The sequence below is a fragment of the Scyliorhinus canicula genome, chromosome 4, assembly GCF_902713615.1.
Source record: "Scyliorhinus canicula chromosome 4, sScyCan1.1, whole genome shotgun sequence".
NCBI classification, from domain to species: Eukaryota; Metazoa; Chordata; class Chondrichthyes; order Carcharhiniformes; family Scyliorhinidae; genus Scyliorhinus; species Scyliorhinus canicula.
Genome location: NC_052149.1, coordinates 210,353,270 through 210,375,564, shown reverse-complemented (window position 1 = coordinate 210,375,564; position 22,295 = coordinate 210,353,270). Strand labels below are relative to the sequence as shown.

General features: G+C 45.0%; 1 non-coding gene across 1 annotated transcript; it reads right to left on the bottom strand.

The window, feature by feature from the left end:
- Positions 1–3,625: 3,625 nt before the first annotated feature.
- LOC119965520 lies at positions 3,626–3,825 on the bottom strand. The gene has a single exon (XR_005460539.1). It is a non-coding gene; the product is annotated as a U2 spliceosomal RNA (small nuclear RNA).
- Positions 3,826–22,295: the final 18,470 nt, after the last annotated feature.

The window sequence follows — 22,295 nt, the reverse complement described above, 5'->3', positions numbered from 1 at the left end:
ATCAGTTTACCTCAGAAGCCGAGGTTTCGTATTAAACAATCAATGTGTGAAACCAAGACTAAAAACAAAGCAGATTTTTTTGTCGATTACACATTGATCATCAAATCATAATACCAGCTTGGATTACACCTTTAGAAATTTACTGTGTCGTGTGTTATTTAAAAGAGGAATATTCTGTCAAAATTTACTTAAAGCCTTGACACCATCAGGCATTTGTAATACTTGACTTATTGTTAGCCAAACACTTTTTTATCTGAAGACCTCCCGCTTTAATGATCATCTAAAAACCACAAAATGCAGGGTTTTCTTTTTGCAATGTTGAGTGTGAGCTCATTACTCATGTTGATGTGAACAAGGGCAGCACGGTAGAATAGTGATTAGCACAATTGCTTCACAGCTTTAGGGTCCCAGGTTCGATTCCCGGCTTGGGTCACTGTGCAGAGTCTGCACGTTCTCCCCATGTGTGCATAGGTTTCTTCCGGGTGCTCCAGTTTCCTCCCACAGTCCAAAGATGCGCAGGTTAGGTGGATCGGCCATGCTAAATTGCCCTTAGTGTCCAAAATTGCCCTTAATGTTGGGTGGGGTTACTGGATTATGGGGATAGGGTGGAGGTGTGCGGTTGGGAAGGGTGCTCTTTCCAAGAGCCGGTGCAGACTCAATGGACCAAATGGCCTCCTTCTGCACTGTAAATTCCATGAATAAGACAAACATTATGCAAATACTATTTATTCAATGGCTGTGGAAAATGGATTGAATCATGACAGAGATCAGAGCAGCATTGTATATTACCAGATCTAAGTCAGGTCTGTTGCTGATGTTTAATGGGGAGGTTTGATCATTGTAAATATTTTAATTGGCACCAAGCACCTTCAACTAGCTTAGGACCTAGGTTTACACACACTTAGATTGTAATTCTTTGTGAAACTCTGTTGGACATTCTTGAGCTCTGTAACAAGGTGCCATATAAATGCAAATTATTTATCTTTTGTATTGGGAATAGTTTATAATTTTCTCCACCAAAAATAACTTTAAGAACAACAATCACGGAAGAAGATTACCTCATGAACCATTGTCAGATCTCTATTTTCTGAACTAACCATTGACGTGTGTGTGTAAGTGATAATTGAGTGCTAACAGTGCTGATCTGTGCGCATGGAGTTACATAGGAATCTTTCGGAACGATGTGGAGGCATACAGCTGGCAGCTGCCATCTGCCATATTTTGGAGTTTATCCGGCCCTGCTGAGAGTGCCTTACTGGCAAACTGGACTGAGCTGGCGACAAAAGTATCTGCTGATGAGCTCATCATTTTGATTGTTTTCCTGCAGGAGTTACAAACCAACAGATAGTCATTATGCTCTGCTAATATTGCTTATTGATCATTTTGATCCTTGTTCCGGACATTAAGACAAAGCAAAGCATCGGATCATTGTGGACATTCTGAGTCTCCCGCTAAAGGACAACAGTCCTGAATGAGTCTCTGGACCAGCTGATGACATGACTCTTTAAACTGTCCTGAGATACTTCTGTATTGAGGGCAGCACAGTAGTACAGTGGTTAGCACTATTGCTGCACAGCGCCAGGGTCCCAGGTTTGATTCCCTGTTTGGGTCACTGTCTGTGCGGAGTCTGCACGTTCTTCCTGTGTCTGCGTGGGTTTCCTCGGGGTGCTCCGGTTTCCTCCCACAAGTCCCAAAGGACATGCTGTTAAGTAATTTGGACATTCCGAATTCTCCCTCTGTGTACCGAACAGGCGCCGGAATGTGGCGCCTAGTGGGTTTTCGCAGTAACTTAATTGCAGTGTTAATGTATGCCTAATTGTGACAATAAAGATTCTTGTAAGGAATCCTCCAAAATGGTGTGTGTCTGCATATTTTTGTGCATGAATATCCGATCACAAACTATACCCATTATTACTCTTCTGCTACCACCCCAGGCTTGAATCACCTTCAGATAAGCCCTAAACTACCCTCTGTGCTTCTGTCAACAATCCTCGAAGTGCTCTTTCAAGGCACTTATTCCTGCCCTCTTAACTCCCAAGTGCACCATTCTCTTTTGCTGAACTTCCCTCTTAATATGCCTGCTGTGGCCCCAATCATTGGCGTCCACTCAGATCACCCTATCAATCAAGGCCCTTTACCTGTTGTCCCTGACTTTACCCATAGGCCAGTTGTCCCTCTCCATATTTCACTCAAGTCCATTCACTTGCCATCCACGGTTTCATTGTGATGATTATGTTGACACCTGACTCAGAAGACACACTGAACCAAAGCCAACACCTTTTTTTTGTAGTGGAGGAAGAGGCACTCAACTTTTGGAAATGGTTTAATGATTCCTTTCAATGAAGATTCACATCATTTGTTGTAGATTTCAGAACAAAAATGGATCAAACATCACTCAATGAAAAAGGTGCTGAAGGGGATTCAGCTGTCGGCTCAAATCCTAGAACAATTTTAAAAAATAAATAAATTTAGAGTACCCAATTATTTTTTTCCCAATTAAGGGCCAATTTAGCATGGCCAATCCACCTAACCTACACATCTTTGGGTTGTGGGGGTGAAACCCACGCAGACACGGGGAGAATGTGCAAACTCCACACGGACAGTGACCCAGGGCCGGGATTCGAACCCGGGTCCTCAGCACCGTAGGCAGCAATGCTAACCACTGTGCCACCGTGCCGCCATCCTAGAACAATTTTAAGTAAGAAAGGAGGTGGGATTACGGTCCATTGCAAATGAAAACTTTTAGCTGTGACAGACGAAGTATCTTTTATTTTTGGATGAAAGCAAAACACAGGGGCCAAGAATTTCACCACAATGGATAGCCTCTCCATCATGGCAAACATGGCAGAGGTGGCTGAAGGCCATAAGTCCCTCCCCTGAACACTGCACTTTCCATTTTCACAGAAATAGACTTAAGAATTGGACTAGAATCAGCAGCATGTTAAACTGTGCAAAACAATTGTTAGAATTACAAATAAACAGAACTGAATTAATGATTAAAGTCCTGTGTTCCCTGGGTCATTTGCTTTTTTTAAACTGTTGGACAACTAACCACTGGAAAATACCCTCTATGAATAATAACACTGGAGAACAGGGAAATGAGATAACTACATTCTAAAGTGACATACTAAAGTGGCATGCACATCAAATAACGACAGTTATAATCCATCTTGTTCCCAATTTCAAAATGACATAAATTGACAAGGGAACAAGTCAGGTTGCTGTAAAATTAGTCATCATACAAAAAGGTTTGGCCTTTACTTTCCCCAACATCTCCTTTGCATACGCACAGATTAAAGAGGCACCTGGGCATTTAAATCACCAGCTGCCTCCACTGAAGTGGAATTTTGGTAGAGCAGCAGTGTGTAACCCAAAGTGTGCAGTGTAGACCTGGTAAGAGCAGATCTGACTTTGTGAATTCTATGGATAGTCAATGTAAGGGTAAGGCTTCTCTTTGGATATGGTTCCAGGATACCTTTGGATGTCAGGTGTCCTTTGATGGAAGCAAAGTGCCCTTTGGGGATGTAAAGTACCCTTTGGAAATGTTAAAATTAGGCATAAATGTGTGTCAAAAAAAGTGCATAAGCTCATTAATTATCAAACTCATTGCAATTGTTTTTTTTTTTACTTTTTCTGAGTTACAAAGCCAGGGCTCAGAGTGTGGACAGGGACGAACCCCTAATCCAGCTTCTTGCCTGCTCCAAAAACCAATTCAAATTCAAATTGAATCCAATTCATGGTCCCCACAAGAGAGACATACCAGAGCTGAGCCAAACGGCAGAGCAGATTCTACACTTGATCTTAGCCACAAGGCCGAGAAGCGATCTCATTGCAATTGTTAACATACCTGTCAAACTTTCAAAGTGTTTAAAAATCCTGCCCTGTAAATATTTGTAAAATAACGTCTGTAGTGTTTCAAGAAACAAACTTGCTTGCAATTTCACTGCATGACTGATTTAACAAATATCTATTAACACAGTTGTGAGTCTACGAGTTAATTGACAGTTACAAGTGGACACTTAGAAGTGAGACTAAATTCCAATGCTTGTTGTTATAAAGTATTATCCACTTGAATGAAGTATTGGTTGTTACAGGGCTTTCTGTTGAAAGATTGCAGATGCAGTAAATTGTTTTCATATGAATGAGCGTTTTTCTTCAATAGCGTCAAGTCCACAATAGGTATTTAGAACTTTATTTAATAGAATTTAACTTTATGTTATGGGTCCTGAAGTCTGCCCTTTGAAGAAATTGGTGAGATTGCACAGTAGGTGTGAGGCGTGGCTGGTGAGGGGGCATGGGTTGGCACTAAATTGGCATAGGGGCTATAAAGGTCCATGTTGAGTGGGTAAATGGGCATAGATTCATCATAGAATTTACAGTGCAGAAGGAGGCCGTTTGGCCCATCGAGTCTGCACCGGCCCTTGGAAAGAGCACCCTAGCCAAGACCAGATCATCACCCTATCCCAGTAACCCCACTTAACCATTTTGGACACTAAGGGGTAATTTAGAGAACATAGAACATACCGTGCAGAAGGAGGCCATTTGGCCCATCGAGTCTGCATCAACGCACTTAAGCCCTCACTTCCATCCTATCCCCGTAACCCAGTAACCCCTCCTAACCTTTTTGGACACTAAGGGCAATTTAACATCACCAATCCACCTAACTGCACATCTTTGGACTGTGGGAGGAAACCGGAGCACCCGGAGGAAACCCACGCAGACACGGGGAGAAAGTGCAGACTCCGCACAGACAGTGACCCAGCAGGGAATCGAACGTGGGACCCTGGCGCTGTGGAGCCACAATGCTAACCAATATGCTACCATGCTGCCCTCATATGACATTTAGCAGGGCCAATCCACCTAACCTGCACATCTTTGGACTATGGCAGGAAACCAGAGCACCCGGAGGAATCCCACGCACACAGGGGGAAAACACTGCAGACTCCACACAGACAGTGACCCAAGCCGGGAATCGAACCTGGGACCCTGGAGCTGTGAAGAAACTGTGCTAACCACTGTGCTACTGTGCTGCCACTTGCATAGCTTGTGCACACATGGGCATGATGCTTCCAGCTGTTCACGCGCATCTTCCGGTCCCGCAGGTGAATCACCCTGCCTCCACTGGTTTCATGGCAGCGAGGGGTGCAGTCAACAGAAAACCCCATTGACAATGGCGGGATCTTCCACCAAATGGAGGGCTGCCTCCCACCACAGGGAAACACGGGCCTGGTTGAGTTGTAAATCCCACCCATGGTGTAATTATTATAAAATTGTTTTAGGTGGTTAGAAATTGAAAATGTTTTTAAAATAAAGATCTTGTGACACACTGGAACCCAAATCTCCAGCACAGGAGAATAAAATATGTGCCATAGCAATGTCATAGCTAGCAATAAAATTCTAACTGAGACATTGGGTGGAATTTTCCAAAGAAACGGCACTGTCTTTTTGGTGCAAAAATCAGTATAATTCCTGTCAGCCCCAACAGCACGATTCGGACTGCAATTATCAGGTAATTTTCCTCCCAGTGTGAAAAACGCCGCTTCTGAGGCAGAAAACGCCTGGTTCACGCTCCCCTTCCCCCCTCCCCCCCCCCCCCACCCCCATAGGGGAGTTTTGTTAGCTATGGCGATGAGGTAGATGTGACTGGAGATGGGGGGGGCGGGATTCTCTGATCCTGGGACTAAGTGTTGACGCCGTTGTAAACGCTGGAGCGTTTTAAGCCGGCGTCAACAGGCCCCTACGATCAGCGATCCTGCGCTGCACAGGGGACCAGCACGGCACTGGAGAGCTTCACGCTGCTCCAGCTGCCGATACCGGTGTCAGCACGGGTGCCGAGGGTCTGCACATGCACGCTATGGCTGGCGCGAGTTCGCACATGCACATTATGGCCGGCACGGGTTTGCGCATGCGTGCTACGGCTGGCCCATGTTTGCACATAGGTTGCCTTCTCCGTGCCGGCCCCAACGCAACATGGCGGAGAGCTACAGGGGCCGGCGCGGAGTAACATAGGCCCCCTCCAGGATAAGCCTGCCCGCCAATCGGTAGGATCCGATTGCGGGCCAGGCCACCGTGGAGGCCCCCCTGGTGTCGGATCCACCTTCCCCCCCCCCCCCCACCAGGCCGCCACCCGCAATATCAATACTGATAAAGTTTAACTTTGCACCAAATTTTCACATGATCTGGTTCAGGCCGAGGACGTAGTCAGCGTTGGAATTGAGTCAGGGGAAAGGAGCAGACTTGGAAGAGGACGTGTAAACTACAGCTTCAGTCTTCCAGTTGTTAGACAGGCGGTCAGGCATCGATGTGACTTCCATGGGGTTGAGGGAAGTGCAGGGGTTTATCAGCAAACAGATGAAAACTTGCTCAATGGGCGCGGATCATGACTTAGATTTTAACCTCATCTATCTAATAATAATAATCTTTATTATTGTCACAAGTAGGCTCATATTGCAATGAGGTTACTGTGAAAAGCCCCTGGTCGCCACATTGCGGCACCTGTTCGGAAACATGGAGGGAGAATTCAGAATGTTTAATTCACCGAACATTCACCTATTTCAAATAATTATGTTCCCAGGTGGATATGAATCAACACCACAAAACTGCATCAGGATTGCAGTTTTGATTGACACTAATTTGCCGATAACATCTAAGACATTAAGGACTTGTGGGGGAAACCGACGCACCCGGAGGAAACCCACGCAGACATTTTTCTTTTTATAAATGTTTTTTATTGAGTTTTCATATTTTATATATGACAAATTACAAATTATTAGAGAGAAAAAAAAAAAGAAAACACAAAAATTTAACATGAATATTTACAGGTAAGCAGGAGAACGTGCAGACTCCGCACAGGCAGTGACCCAAGCCGGGAATTGAAACTGGGACCCTGTCGCTGTGTAGCAACAGTGCTAACCACTGTGTTACCGTGCTGCCCATTGGTGGGAGGCAGGCAGCCAAGTGGTTAAAATTGTGAAAATTGATGTACTGCCACATTTCTGTTAGAAACCCATTAACTGCCATCCTAACACAGGCAATGAAGTGCGTGGAAAATGCACCAGTTGGAAACAGGCCGGTGTCTCATTAATAAATACGAATTCGGGTTGCATGATATTTTGAGGACTCCTGTAGCGCTACAGTTTTAACCGGGTGCATCAAACGTCTCCCATTAGCTGTAAATGTGCTGAATAAAACCAGCAAACTGACTGACATGGCTAGAAGCAATCGGCACCCGGGACAACAGGAACCATGTCCTGTTTTGAATAATTGATTTTCAAAGCAGTTCTGAACTTGCAGGTTTCCTGAAGATACTGTTTGGAAAATCTCATTGCAGTGCCGGAGTACATGGTTTGTGAGTTATAAGTTTTGAGATTCACTACAGGCAGTTACATGCCTATCATCTAGATTGAGAGGGTGAAATGCCTCACTCTGCCAGTAAATGACTTTAGGTCAAATAATTCCTGTTCCCAGGTGTTATGAATCAAAGCCACAAAACTGCATCAGGATTGCAGTTCTGATTGACACTAATTTGCCTATAACATCTAAGAAAGGTGGCATTGAGAAGTGGAAATGTCACACTGATGTATCGAGGATACTCTTTCGCTCTTTGCATTGGGCACATTTACCATGTGTAATGAACTCCAATTGGCTTTATTGGTTGGCCAATTGGAGTATGAGCTCCCTCAATGATAGCTCATTGAGGGGGCCCATATAATCACCTGTGTAGGCTTTGTGAGCCAGTCTTAAGTTGACTGGACTGCTAGCAGCACTGTTTTTAGCTGCTCCTGTAACATCGTTATTGTAAATAAATATTGATGTAGTGACGGAACTTCTGCCTCCCGTGGATTACTACAGTGGGTGCTATGCATGCGTGGGTTCAAATCCCATCCTCGTCGCCACTGTAGTAATCCACGGGAGGCAGGAGTTCCGTCACCACACCAATATTTATTTACAATAACGATATTACAGGAGCAGCTACAAACAGTGCTGCTAGCAGTCCAGTCAACTTAAGACTAGCTCACAAAGCCTACACAGGTGATTATATGGGCCCCCTCAATGAGCTATCATTGAGGGAGCTCATACTCCATTTGGCCAACCAATAAAGCCAATTGAAGTTCATTACACCATGCATTTCAGCCAAACCAGGAAGGTTTGGGTGGGCTTGACATGGACAGTCAGTGGAAGAAGTTTTCCAGTGTTACATTCCCCAGTACTGGAGTCTTTCAGATTAATTAATGTGGATCGAAAGAGAAAATTTCAAAATTAAATATGCAAATGAAAAAAATAACCTTTAAGCATTATTATTTTGTTCATTCGTGCAATCACAGTGAAATACAATCAGATGTGACTCCTCCTACATAACAAGTAGCTTATTGACTGACTGGATGGCAGGAGCAGAATACTTATTCTGATCATATATTTGTTCACTGTGTCCTTGAAATGAAGCTGTGAGGTAACGGCCAGAAGAACTGAATATCTTCATCTGAAATTTCTCTACCTGTTATTTTCATCAACATGTTAATCCACTTACTTTAACCATTTCAATTGTGGTAAAACCGTCTCAACGAACATAGCTGTGCAAATTGTAACACGTTTCAGGATGTTGTTGATTGTACTCCAGTTGAATTAAGAACAATTTTTTTCAAACCAACACTTTAATCAATTTTGCCTTTTATCCCACAGTTCCATTTTTAAGTGAGTACAGCAATTCAGTGACTACACTGAGAAATGTTGCAGATAATCATTTAACTTTAATGACTTCACTTAATGGCATACTTTGATTTAACATTTGACGTAAAAAAGAGGGGAGATTAATTTATGACCTTGTATATTTTAGTTCTGCTGTCAGTTTTCTACCTCTTTTCTGAGACTATGAAGGAAGAATTGAATTTACATAGCATCTTTTAATGACCACTAAATGTCCCAAAGTGCTTTCCAGCCAGGATACATTTTTAAGGATAGCCACTGTTGTAATGTAGAAAACACAAAAGTCAACATGCACTGAGTAAACTCCCACAAATTAGTATCATTGCATCTTTTTCACCTACCTTAGAGGGCAGACAGGGCTGCAGTTTATCATCTCATCCTTAAGAACAGCCCCTCCTTCAAGTGAGTGTCATTTTCTCCCCCACATCCTGAAGTGAGATTTGAACCCACGACCTCCTTAATACAAAAGGCATAAATACTACCAATTGAGCCACAGCTGATAAAGGGCAGATGGATGTTTAAATTACAGACACCATTATCACAAAGAAATAATTGCTCAACATGCAAGAATAGCATTACGTTTTGTTTCAATACTGTACATTGTTGTTCGCCCACTGTATATCTCTTCAGGTCAGCCCACGTATTACTGCTTATTTCGTTTTGTGGACAGTAACAGTTTTAGTGGGAAAGACAGCTGTTTTGTTTCAACTCCTTCATCTCTAAAACTCGAGGCATTATTAATGATAAACTCCTCATTAGAAAATATATAACTCGAAAACCTCCGACCTCTTCAGAGACATTCCGGGGGTGACATTGAGAGATAAGGAATAGAGGATGTTATTGTGAGAGGAGGAGTGCATACCCTCTGAGAATACTTCGAAATTCAACATTCTGGTGATGAATTCTGTTTGCTGGCTACTGATTTTCGCTCCTCTTTAATGAAAACATAAAAACATTGTGCCCACATTTCCTTGATAACATCTCTATTGCTTTTTAATTGCATTCATTACAATTCTAATTAGTTTAACTGTGCACATTTCTTGTTTTTTTTCTTCTGTTTAATAGAATGGAATGCGCATTGAATCTTTTACATCAAGCAATGGCCAGATTGCTGAAAAATTTCATTTGCAATGTACATGGTTCCATTCTCTAGTAAGGATAATATCAACTCCTCAGCTACAAAGTCATTGTCCTAGATTTTGCGGTCAGCAGCCAGGTAAAAGCACTCTCTGTTGACCTCAGATCGTGATCCAGTGGATTTTGAAAGCCACAAGAACGCCTCTAACTGAGATGTGAAGGTGGCAGATATTAATGCAGACAATTGGGAGAAAGTTGCCAGCTGCCGGGTACTCTGGAGGCTGACTGTCTGGAGGGGCATTGGGAGAGGCAAGACAAAACAGAAGGTTTGGCATGGTGAGAAAGGACTCCGAGAAAACAGGAGCAAGCAAATCCTCAGCAACATCTGAGCCTCCTCCCAGGATGGAAATCTCCCATGCTCTCATGGTCTGGGCATCATGTGAAATGGCAGGTGGGAGTGGAATTTGGTGGGAGTGCAAAAATCGTTACCGTGCCGACATGACTTTAGCACGGTATCTTCTGCTGATGCCCGTCATGGTGGATTGGGAAACCCGCCGGAGGCTGGCATGAAATTGATTTGCATCCCGCTAATGGAATAAAAATGAAGGCCCAACTAGAATCTTTCACCCACACCTGTTTCCCCACGACATCAGTGGGAAAGCAAGCCGGTGCAAAGCACGTCTGGAAGTGTCACCTTTTTTTTTTTTAAATTTAGATTAGCCAATTATTTTTTCTATTAAGGGGCAATTTAGCGTGGCCAATCCACCTACTCTGCACATTTTTGGGTTGTGGGGGCGAAACCCACGCAGACACGGGGAGAATGTGCAAACTCCACACAGACAGTGACCCAGAGCCGGGATCGAACCTGGGACCTCAGCGCCGTGAGGCGGTTGTGCTAACCACTAGGCCACCGTGCTGCCCTTAAAGCACGTCTGGAAGAACATGGCATGCAAGTATCGGGACTCATCTGAACGTGCCTGGCCCTACCACCAGTGTTTGGAATAGAAGCTGTTAGCAACCCTGGACCCTGGAACACCACAGCAGTGGGTGTGGAGGCATCTACAGGCAGATCTTTCGGATTCAGTTTTATCGAGGAGGCCCATCAACCAGCTTTGGTATGCTCTTGGAGATCCATCCTCTTTCTCAGAAGGTCCACCTTCCATCCCCAGAGTGTTCCCAGAGATTCAACTTAATTTTCAGGAGCTCTACCTTCTTTCTTCAATAGTGGATCAGTGGTCTGGACATCTTTTCAGCATGGCACATAGATATGACAGTGGACTACATGCCAACAGGCATACCCCAACATGGACTATGGCACAAAACAGCCAGCTGCATAATTAATGAGGTTGGGCTGGAAGATCAGTGGCGGGATTCTTCAACCCCCCTGCCAGGTTGGAGAAACCCTGGGGGGGGGGGGGGGGGGGGGGGGGGGGGGGGGGGGGGGGGGGGGGGGGGTGCCGTGAATCTCGCCCCGCTCTCCGACGCCAGCTGCTGTATTCTCCGGTGCAGGATTTCAGGCGAAGGCAGGAATCACGCCGCGGCGGTCGTGGGCCATTGGCATCGACCCCACCGGCAATTCTACGGGCCCCGATGGGCCGAGTGGCCATCAATTTCTGGCCCGTCCCACCGGCATGGATTGGACACGGTCCCACACAGTGGGACCTGGCTGGTAGGCTGACTGGTGCAGTCCTCGAGGGGGGGGGGGGGGAATCCGGCCCTTGGGGGGGGGGCCCACGTTGGCAAGGCCCGCGATCGGGACCCACCGATCTGTGGGCAGGCCTGTGCCATGGGTGCACTCCCTCCTTCCGCACCGGCCCCTGTAGGGCTCAGCCATGGCCGGTGCAGAGAAGACACCCCCCTGCGGATGCGCTAGAGTACGCCAGCTGGTCTGCGCATGCGCAGAACCATGCCAACATTTCTGCGCATGCGTTGACTCGCGCCAGGCCTTCGGCACCGGTTGACCTGGTGTCAACCCCTCCGCTGCGAGCCTAGCCCCTGGAAGTGCGGAGGATTCCGCAACTTCCGATCAGCCCGACGCCGGAGTTGTTCGCGCTGCTTTTTACGCCGGCGTCAGGCCATTGCGGGGATTCAGGACAATCCTGCCCATGCTGTGGTTTCCCATCAGCCTCTGCAACGGGAAACACTTCACTTTCCCACCCCCGCCAGGGGAGATAGTCCCAGATGGGAGAATTTCACCCTTATTATATGCAGCAAATGCAGCAGAGAAATCCTTACCATAATGGGGCCCCTGAGCCACAGCAGGCGATGTTTAACATGGGGTGGTATTTTCTGCCCCTTTTCACTGGAAGGATTTTCCAGGCTCACCAAAGGCAACCCCCGGCGGGTACCCTGGTTGCGGGGACGGGCTAGCAACGCAAAATTCCAGAGACATCAATGGGACGCGAAGATCCGGCCAGCAGCCGGGAGGGGGGGGAGGAGAGGTGGAAGGACAATCCCAGCCTTGAAGTTGACCAGCAGGATGCAAACCATTGACTCACGAGATAGAAGCTGTCAAAGAGTGTTGAAAGGTCCTTCCTGTTTTCCTGGTGGTGGTTGGTTCTGTTCCCACTGAAATGTCTCAGAGACCTAAAGAGTTTTCAATTTTTTTTTTGGCAGTAAAGAGAAACAGGTTCTCTTTTCCCCACTCTGTTTTCTCCAGAAATAACCAGCAAAATCTTACCAAAAGGTCACTGCGGGAACCAACTCTCTCTGCAGAACAGGCTGGTGCAAGTAGAATCCAAAATCTGATAACCCTCTCTTCAGAATAGGCTGATATGAAACCAGGGGCCTCTCCTGGAAAAGCTGTGAGTAAGAAAATGCTAGCAGCAAGGAAGATCATGATGGCTTGTTAACCAGAAACTTTAAACAACACTCATACTGTGAAGAAAGTGCACTGAAGAACTCATCATCTGAAGCAATGACACTTTATCTTTTGATCTTAATCCTTATTATTTTTACCTCTTTCCAGCCCTCTGTGTTTGTCTGCCTTGTATGTGTGGGTAGAGGGTTGGGCAGTTAAAGGGGGGGGTCAGGTATTAGCTCGACGTTACACAACTATCTGCATATTTCATACTTCTTCCAGTTATAAATAAATAGTAACTGTGTTTAAACTGGCAAACCTGGTGACTGTAAATATTGGACAGACAAGGGCCAAAGATTTGGGGTATTTTTTATAAGAATTATTGGTTAATTCACTGGTGTTGGGGCTCCAGGCTCTGTGGGGCTGGAATTGACTGCGCACTAGCCCAGGGTGCCACAACAGGGTTAATTTGAACCTGGAACCATTAAGGAACTCTTCAGGCATTGAGGAACAGTGATGCAATCAAGCAGGGTAAGCAGCAAATCACCTTGAAATATTCTCACAGAGAAGAGCCAATGAAGTAAAATACACCAATTATCTTTCACTTTGTTCACATTTTACAGAGAGCAAATTAAAGATTGCGACATAAACTGTAGGAGCTTTTAAAATAGTTTTATTTTAGAAAAGCAATGACATGTGTTATCATCATGGAGCGATTGAGAAGTGTACAATTAGAAAGAGGCTGTCCAGAAGATGTAGCGGCTTAGTATGTCATTAAAAAAATCCAGTTGCACCTCATTGACAAGGTGTAGCTTTGCCAGAGTGACTTAAAGGAAAGTAACTGGTTCTCAACAGTTCAGCGATTTCTGAAGATTGCCACCAGTGTGCGCTTCAACACCTTTCCTTGTGAAGAAATAGGGCAACTTCTGGATTTTTACATTTAATGCCGGAGTTTGCAGTCAGTTTTACAATGCATTAATGGCAAATACTAACAGTTTTGCTGTCACCAACCAGAAAATCCGGACCCTTGTTTTACCATTTTGTTAAGTTAAGTGGAGACACCTCATAGTTGATGCCAAATTTTCATTATCAGATGTAAAGTTCAATAGGAAGCCTTTCAGCACGTTTCTCCTCCCAGTAAATTCCATTATGTTCATTATATCTGTGGAAATAAATCTCAGGAATGCACCATTTTCACACTCATGGGCCGAGATTCTCCGACACTTCCGCCCAGCCACCATGACGCGGGGGGAGAGGGGGAGGGGCACGGTAGCCTGGCCATAATTGGAGCCCACCAATCTGCGAACGGGCTTGTTCCATGTGGGGACTTCTTTCCTCCAAGTCGTGCCCCTGTAGGGCTTCGCCAAATTGCCCAGGGGCCGGCGCGGAGAAAAGAACTCCTGCGCATGTGCAGAAATACGCCGGATGGTTCGCACATGCGCGGGATCACACCGGCCATTCCGCGTAAGCGCAAACTCGCACTGGCCCTTCAGCGATGGCTGGAGCGGCGCCAATCCCTCCGGCGTCAACGTAGCCCATGAAAGTTTGGAGAATTCCTCACTTTCGGGGGCTGTTGATGCCGGGGTGGTTGGAACCGGTTTTCCCGCCGGCGTGGGGACTTAGTCCCCAGAGGGAAGAATCCCGTCAATGATTTTGGCCATCACTTTAACATGTCTAGAGTTCTGGCCCTATAATTAGCAGGAAAGGAATGTTGAAAACAGAATACAGACTGCGCAAAGATGAAATAGTAACCCCTGCAGTACTGTATCTTCATAACCCATGATGCTGAGATGTCAGTAATAACTGGTGGGTGGGATTCTCTCAGCCCGGTGCCAGGCCAGACAATCTCTGCGACCGGTGCGAATCGCGCTAAGCCGCCCCAATGCCGGGACGTGATTCTCACCAGAGCTGAGAATCGCCGCCTTTGGCGCCAGCGTGGTTGGTGTAGCGCCGGTTGGGAGCCGCTCTAAGCGGCCGCCCCGCTGATTCTCGGCCCAGGATGGGCCGAGCCACTATCATAAAAAACCCTAGTCCCGCCGGCGCCGTTCACACCTTCTCTCAGCCGGTTGGAACTCGCCGTGGAAGGGTCCGGGGGCGGCCTGTGGTGGGGGGGGGGGGGGGGGGGGGGTGGGATGTCCGACCCTGGGGGGAAGGGGGGGGGTGCCTCTGATGTGGCCGAGCATACGATTGGGGACCACCGATCAGCGGGTCGGCCTCTCAGGCTGGGGGCCTTCTTTCTTCAGCACCGGCTCCTGTAGTCCTGCGCCATGTTGCGTCGGGACTGGCATGGAGAAGGAACCACTGCGCATGGGCACGTTTGCGCTGGTGCCACTGCGCATGCGCGGACCTCATGGCGCCCAGTTGATGCCGGGATCAGCAGCTGGAGCGGCGAGGGTCGTTCCATTGCCGTGCTGGCCCCCTATTGAGGCCAGAATTGCTGATCCTGAGGCCATGTTGACGCCATTGAGAAACACGACGGCGTTTTTAACGACGTCAACACTTAGCCTCAGGATCACAGAATCCCGTCCGTTGTCTCCTAGCTTCTATCTGTAGACAGGTAGCTAATTACGTCTGCAAGGACAACATTAACGAACAAAACTATTGTTTGCACCATCAAACATAATAATGAATAGAGGAATTGTTTCTGGAAGTAAAAAAGGATTTGGTTACATTTCTGAATGAACCAAATCACTTGCCATATTCCTGGTGTCCAATTTGGGGCTTGACTTGACTTAATCCCTGTTTATGGAATTGTGCTCATTATGGGCATAGAATGGTGCATAGATGAGCAGGTTCCAATGAAGTTTTGATCTATATATTGTACATAATATGGTCCTTCCCGAGGTTTACTTCAATGCATACTGCTGGTAGATTGTCCTCTTCTTCTATTGTGGAAATGGATATAAAGTCTTCAGTTAACTAGTCTGCTGTTTGTTGATTAAATCTGTCCTGTCATTTTGACGGAACAACTTCTCTTTTGTTATGTTGACAATTTCTTCCAAATGCATGGATTTTCACAAATCCTCCATGCTTCCAACATTGACCATTTTATCAATCCTCACTCCCTCCATACCACCGCCCGCTACCACTCTTTAAGCCTTCATTCCTTTAACTCTCTAGAAATTCACTGTAATTTGTCCCTCCCCCTCTTTTCAAAGTTCACTCAAGGACTCTTCTTTGTAACAATGCATTAACTCCCTCCTAGCCCCGTCTTTGTCAGGCGGTCCTTAAAGTGTTCTGAGATGTACCTTTGTATGTGCGGCGTGTAGTGGGGATGTAAGTTGTTAAAGAACTTCACTCTGACCTGCTGCAGATGTGATTAAATTGGTGAATGTCTGAAAAGGGAAGAGTCAACTAATTGGTTCATACTCATACGTCCTGAGAATTTGTTTTCCCTTCCTGCTGGGGAAGCTATGGCAGGCTCTGTGATTTAATTGATACTGCCTGAAGAATCATTCTAGTACATTGACATGTGGTAGTCCACATGAACAGTTTTGCAGCTGTTGCAGCCAAAATATTTGAACATCAGCTGCAGGGGTTTAATCAATTGAAAATGGTTGAATTGATATTTTGCTGATCAGCAGCAAATGTGATACAACTCAGAGAAAAAAAATACAAATATTACAGCAATTAGTGACAAGAGGGATGAGAGTTTTTACTTAAAACTGTGTGATCCGACAATAACTGCAATTGCCTAGCCCCCCACCCCGAATATAATTGACTGCACGAAGACGTGGCTCATTTGAGATATAAAAATAGACGGGTCAATTCAATTGAATTTAAAGTGCGATCTAATGTTGCTTCTCCTGTGTGGCTTCATTATTTATTCGAGGATAATTTGACAAATACTATTGTTACGAGGGAAACATACCTCCATGTTTAGAGTGCAGCAATGGTGGTGGTTCGAGTCGATGGGCTTGACCTTATTCTAAAGAAGACAAAAATTTGTAATTGGCCTTAAGTTCCACATTCTAATTGGGTGAAAACGTTTCTCCTGAATTCTTGATTGGATTTATTGGTGACTATCTTCACTTTGTGTCCTTTAGTTTTGGACACCTCCCTACAGATAAGGGGACATTTACTCCAGCCTCATTCTCTCAAACCCTTTTAGAATTAGAAATTCCTTTATTAGGCTGTTTAGCACAGGGCTAAATCACTGGCTTTGAAAGCAGACAGGCAGGCCAGCAGCACGGTTCAATTCCTGTACCAGCCTCCCTGAACAGGTGCCGGAATGTGGCGACTAGGGGCTTTTCCACAGTAACTTCATTTCATATATCATATAATTTAGAGTGCAGAAGGAGGCCATTCGGCCCATCGAGTCTGCACCGGCTCTTGGAAAGAGCACCCCACCCAAGGTCAACACCACCACCATAACCCAGTAACCCCACCCAACACTAAGGGCAATTTTGGACACTGAGGGCAATTTATCATGGCCAATCCACCTAACCTGCACATCTTTGGACTATGGGAGGAAACCGGAGCACCTGGAGGAAACCCACGCGGACACGGGGAAGATGTGCAGACTCCGCACAGACAGTGACCCAATCGAATCTGGGACCCTGGAGCTGCGAAGCAATTGTGCTATCCACTATGCTACCATGCTGCCTACTTGTGACAATAAGCCATTTTCATTTCCTCTTTTTGAGAGATGAGCATCTCAGGCTGTTCAGTATTTCTTGATAGCTATAATTTCAGTGCCTGTATCATCCTTGTAGTTTCCTATTTTCTTTAACAGCTCCTCGAGCTCCTTTATTTCCCTTTCGCAATATGGGGACCAGAACTGTGCACAGTAGTATGGTCCAGCTAAAGTTCTATCCATGTTTAACATAACCTCTGGAAATGAGCATCAAGGTGAAAGGCTCTGCAAATCTTTCCAGTCTTTTGTGTTTGAGGAAACTGTCCTTTTATTTTGGATTCTTCTGCTGACTTGCAGTTAATGTGTGAGATGGCAGTCTATTTCCAGACCTTAAAAATTAAAAGTATGAAATGGTTGTTGCTTAACCTTTCCCAAGAGGTGAAAGGGAAGATTATTGTCAGGGGAACTCTTGCAATGTAAAATGTGTTTTTAAATCCCCTTTTCTATCAGCTCGGAGAATTCTTACATCTTATTGCCTCATTGGAACTATATTAAAGCCTCAAATTTTATGTCTACGGTTGGCACTGAATCATGATGCTCTCATGTGTGAGATGTCATTAATTTTAACATTTATTTTCAACTAGGTACAACTTTAAGCATTAAAATTGCTCCCCTTATGCTAATGTTCCTGACCTCTTTGAGTTAAAATTAATTTGTTTTTTTTCCCCCAATAACAATCACCTTTTTTCTTCTTCTGATTTTTCACACACAAAATCTGCCCACAACCATCTCACTGCAGAATCCATAGAATCCATACAGTGCAGAAGGAGGCCATGTGATCCATCGAGCCTGCTTCAGTCTCTGAATGAGCACACGACCTAGGCCCACTCCCCTTCTCTAACCCTGTAACCCCGCTCATTGATCATGGCCTATCTACCCAACCTGCACGTCTATGGACACTTTGGGGCAATTTAGCGTGGCCAATCCGCCTTACTGCACAACTTTGCACAACCTGCACTTCTTGCACATCTCAGTCACCGTGGCTATCCAGTGGTAATCATCAAATCAAAGCATATTATACCCAAAGGGAACCCACATTTAACATTGTTAAATTATTTCTTTAAAAATAGCTATGCAAAATGATTTACTAATTAAATAGGTCTACAGTAGTCAGATTCTGAGTAAATAAACAAAAGCCTTTTAAAAGGTGCCCTTTCGGGCAGTGTTCTTGCCTTTCGAAAAAGTTTAATGGTAAGGCCCTCTTTTAAGACCCAAACATGAGCACAGGTAGCAAGTATTCACAGTAGTAACTGAGGGTGGCCAGTTGTGTGGACAGTGAGCTTCCAGCATAATGACACTCAAACCAGCATAAAAGATCACAAAGAAACTCGATTTGCATTGAATCTAATTTGCTCTTAAAATTCTGTTGGCTTTTGGTTGGGTTTGGGGAAAATAGTGCTGAAGACGCTTTGTGAACCTTTCTGCCCAGCTTATCCAAATCCAAAGTGCCTGTGAAAATCTAGAACAAAATCAGGTGACAGCCTTCATTTCCTTCCTTTGCCAAATGTGGACAAGACTCATTTACTTAATTTGTCGTTTCCTCTCAGAGCAAAGGTTTTGGAAGTCACAGCTCTTTAAAAGTAATTGATTATCTGAGGCATTTTGAGATATTTTAACATGATGAACACTATATAAGTACAATTATTTTTATTAGGAAACCACAGGCATAGATCTCCAACCTACAGTTCCTTGGCTTAGTTCTGTGGTAATTAAAATGACTGCTGGCTTTCTGCCAATTTACTGAAATCTTAAAACTTTCCAGTATATTGGTTTTCAGTAAAACTTCTTTCAAACTCCAAATTATTGACTAAATAGATATACTTCCATTTCAAGTGAGGTCTCTTGGAAAGAGGCTGTGGTGATTGCCCCTTTAAGGGCAACACAGCAGAGTAAGGGTCACATGGCCTATGCAACCAATTGGGACCGGGGGGCTGAAATTCTCGGCCATTCACTGGTGGCGGGTTTCTCTGGCCCAGCTGCCAGAACAACCCCCACCCATGGGTTTACCAGCAACTTCAATTGTGGCTTCAATTGGAAATCAAATTGATAGCGGCTGGAACAGAGAATCCTGCTGCTAGCGAACAGCGCACTACCTCTCACCGCCAAGAAACATGTGGCTGGGAAGCCGGAGAATCTTGTCCAGAGTGTGGAATCCCCCCATGATGAGAAAAGCGGCTTATGCAAGAGACATGGAGGGACCAAACTGCCGCCGTAAGTCTGCTGAACAATTCTTAATGAGTAAATCATTTTTGTGTTCATTAATAGACTCTCTGAAAGAGCATCTTTGCATCTGGCGATAAGGATAAATTATCATGATACTGCCTCTGCCCCACACATGTGAGTATTTTGTTTTACTGGAAGTCTGAAAAATAAACACTCACCAGAATGCCTCTCTTTGGAGAAATAGACCCAAAGAGAAATATTGAGAAATTGCTGGACCCTGAGTAATCAGAAACGATGGGCAGTTACAAGATGCTCAGTGCATTAAAGAAACTGAAAGACAGATGTAGAAAATCAAAGCTGTAAAATTGGCCAGCAAAGTCAAAGGTTTAAAAAAGAAGCCTACGGAGTAAAGAAAAACAAGAGAGTAATAATAATCTTAACTAGTGTCACAAGTAAGCTTGCATTAACACTGCAGTGAAGTTACTGTGAAAATCCCCTAGTCACCACACACCCGGCGCCTGTTCGGGTACACTGAGGGAGAATTCAGAATGTCCAACTCACCTAACAAGCACGTCTTTTGGGAGGAAACCCACACAGACACAGGGAGAACGTGCAGACTCCACACAGACAGTTACGCAAGCCGGGAATCGAACCTGGCGCTGTGAAGTAACAATGCGAACAACTGTGCTACCGTGCTGCCCTTAGGACTGAGTGAATTAGTTCTTGGAGTTATTGAAGGGGCGGCACATTGGCACAGTGGTTAGCACTTCTGCCTCACAAGACCATGGACCTGGGTTCAATTCCAGCCTTGGGTGACTGTCTGTGTGGAATTGTACATTCTCCGTGTGTCTGCATGGGTTTCCTCCGGATACTCCAGTTTCTTCCCACGGTCCAAAAGTGTGCATATTATGTGGATAGGCCATGCTAAATTGCCCCTTAGAGTCCAGAAATGTGCAGGGTATGTTATTTAATATTGTCATGGGAATAGGGCGGGGGAGTGGGCATAGGTCGGATGCTCTTTCAGACAGTCGGTGCAGACTTGATGGGCCTAATGGCCTCCTTCTGCACTTTTGGAATTCTGCGGTTTCTATGCTTCTATGTGTAACGGACTTAAAGGGGGAAGGATGTATTGATTGTCCCTTTAAGGGCAACACAGCAGATTAAGGGTCACATGGCCTGTGCAACCAATCGAGACTCACAATGTGGAATCACCCCATGATGGGAAAGGCTTCTTCGGAAGAGACATGTAGGGAACGAACTTCAGCCCTGATGCTGCTGTACAATTCTTAATTTTTTGTGTTTATTCATGGAGTCTCTGCCACTGCGTCTTTACAGAGGCTTAGTAATGATCAGACATGTATCTGTGTGTGGGTTGACCAACTGTTATTCACATAATAAGCGTGAATCACAAAAAAGCAATAAGGGAAACTTCATGGAGGAGTAGTTGTTAGAACACAGATGGCTTTATTTAAATATAGTACGATTTAAGAAAGTGCATTTCAAGTTTGAAACTTTTAAAACCTTTTTATACATTTTACAAACCTCTTCTGCTCTGTGAAAAACATTTGCCACCAGTCAACCAGTGAACAAGGCTGTTTGCTTGGTGTCCCTGAATAAGGAAGATTTTGCATATTTTTTGTGCATGTGTCAGGATGTGGTAATTTTAGAAGAGCAATTTCTGCGAGCAATGGAAGCAATTTCGAAGTACAGCTAGTTGCATGGGCATATCCCACCCCCTGTGTCTAATAGAAAGTGATAGTGCGGCCCTTCAAAAACATAATCCAATGCCTTTATTATACCAATACTTCAATGCTGAATATTAGGATCTACATGGCTGCTTGAATTTAAGGGTCAGGCTCGCTGTCAGTAGGGGCGCCTGAAAATATGTATGATACCTAGAAGTACGTGAAGCACATCTGTCAGTCATTTTTAACTCAACACTTCTTTCTGAAGCAACAGTATTACAGTTTACGAGGTTTAAGTGAGGCCTGGATATTCCTTATTCAACCTTTGCCATTAACATGTCATTTCCAGGTTTCTTCACCAATTAACACCAGCAGACATGGTGATGCTCCAGATGACATGATTCCAACTGTAGTATTTAAAAAGGCACTATTCACTTGAAAGGTGTTTGGAGTTGGGAGCCAAGGGAAGGAAGTGGAACATTGATGTCAGATGCACATTGGAGACTTACATTCTTAACATATTAAGTTTCCCTTGCATATGTGAGTCACGCTTTGTGCTACTCTCATCTCTTGCCTATTCTTACCTGCTGCTGGCAGATGACATTTTTAGTTGTAGAATGGGAACCAACATGAATTGTTGAGCAATGGGCAACATTTTTATTCGTTCATGGGATGTGGTCATTGCTGGTTGGGCCAACGTTTATTGCCCGTCCCTAAAGGAATTTAAGAATCAACCACATTGCTGTGGGCCTGGAGTCACATGTAGGCCAAACCAGGTAAGGACGACAGATTTCCTTTCCTAAAGGACATTAGTGAACCAGATGGGCTTTTACAACAACGGACAATGTTTTAATGGTCATCATGAGACTTTTAATTTCAGATTATTGTTGCATTCAAATTTCACCATCTGCCCAGGTGGGACTTGAACCCGGATCTCCAGAACATTCCCTGGGTCTCTGGATTACTAGCCCAGTAACAAAACCACAATGTTGTGCAGAGTGTAGAAAATCACAACCTTTCTGGAGACCCGAGATAGTGAAGATTAAAGGACGCCTCCAAATCTGTCCAGGCACCTGAAGCACACCTACAGGCGGCTGGTAGCATGGCCAGAGACACATCTGGTGATCACATGTCTTTCATTGTATCGCTTCTGGTTCCTTGTTGCTCGGTTTCTAACAGGTGTCATCGGCCAATCAGTGACTCTCTGCTTTCTAGGTGTGAATTCATTTTG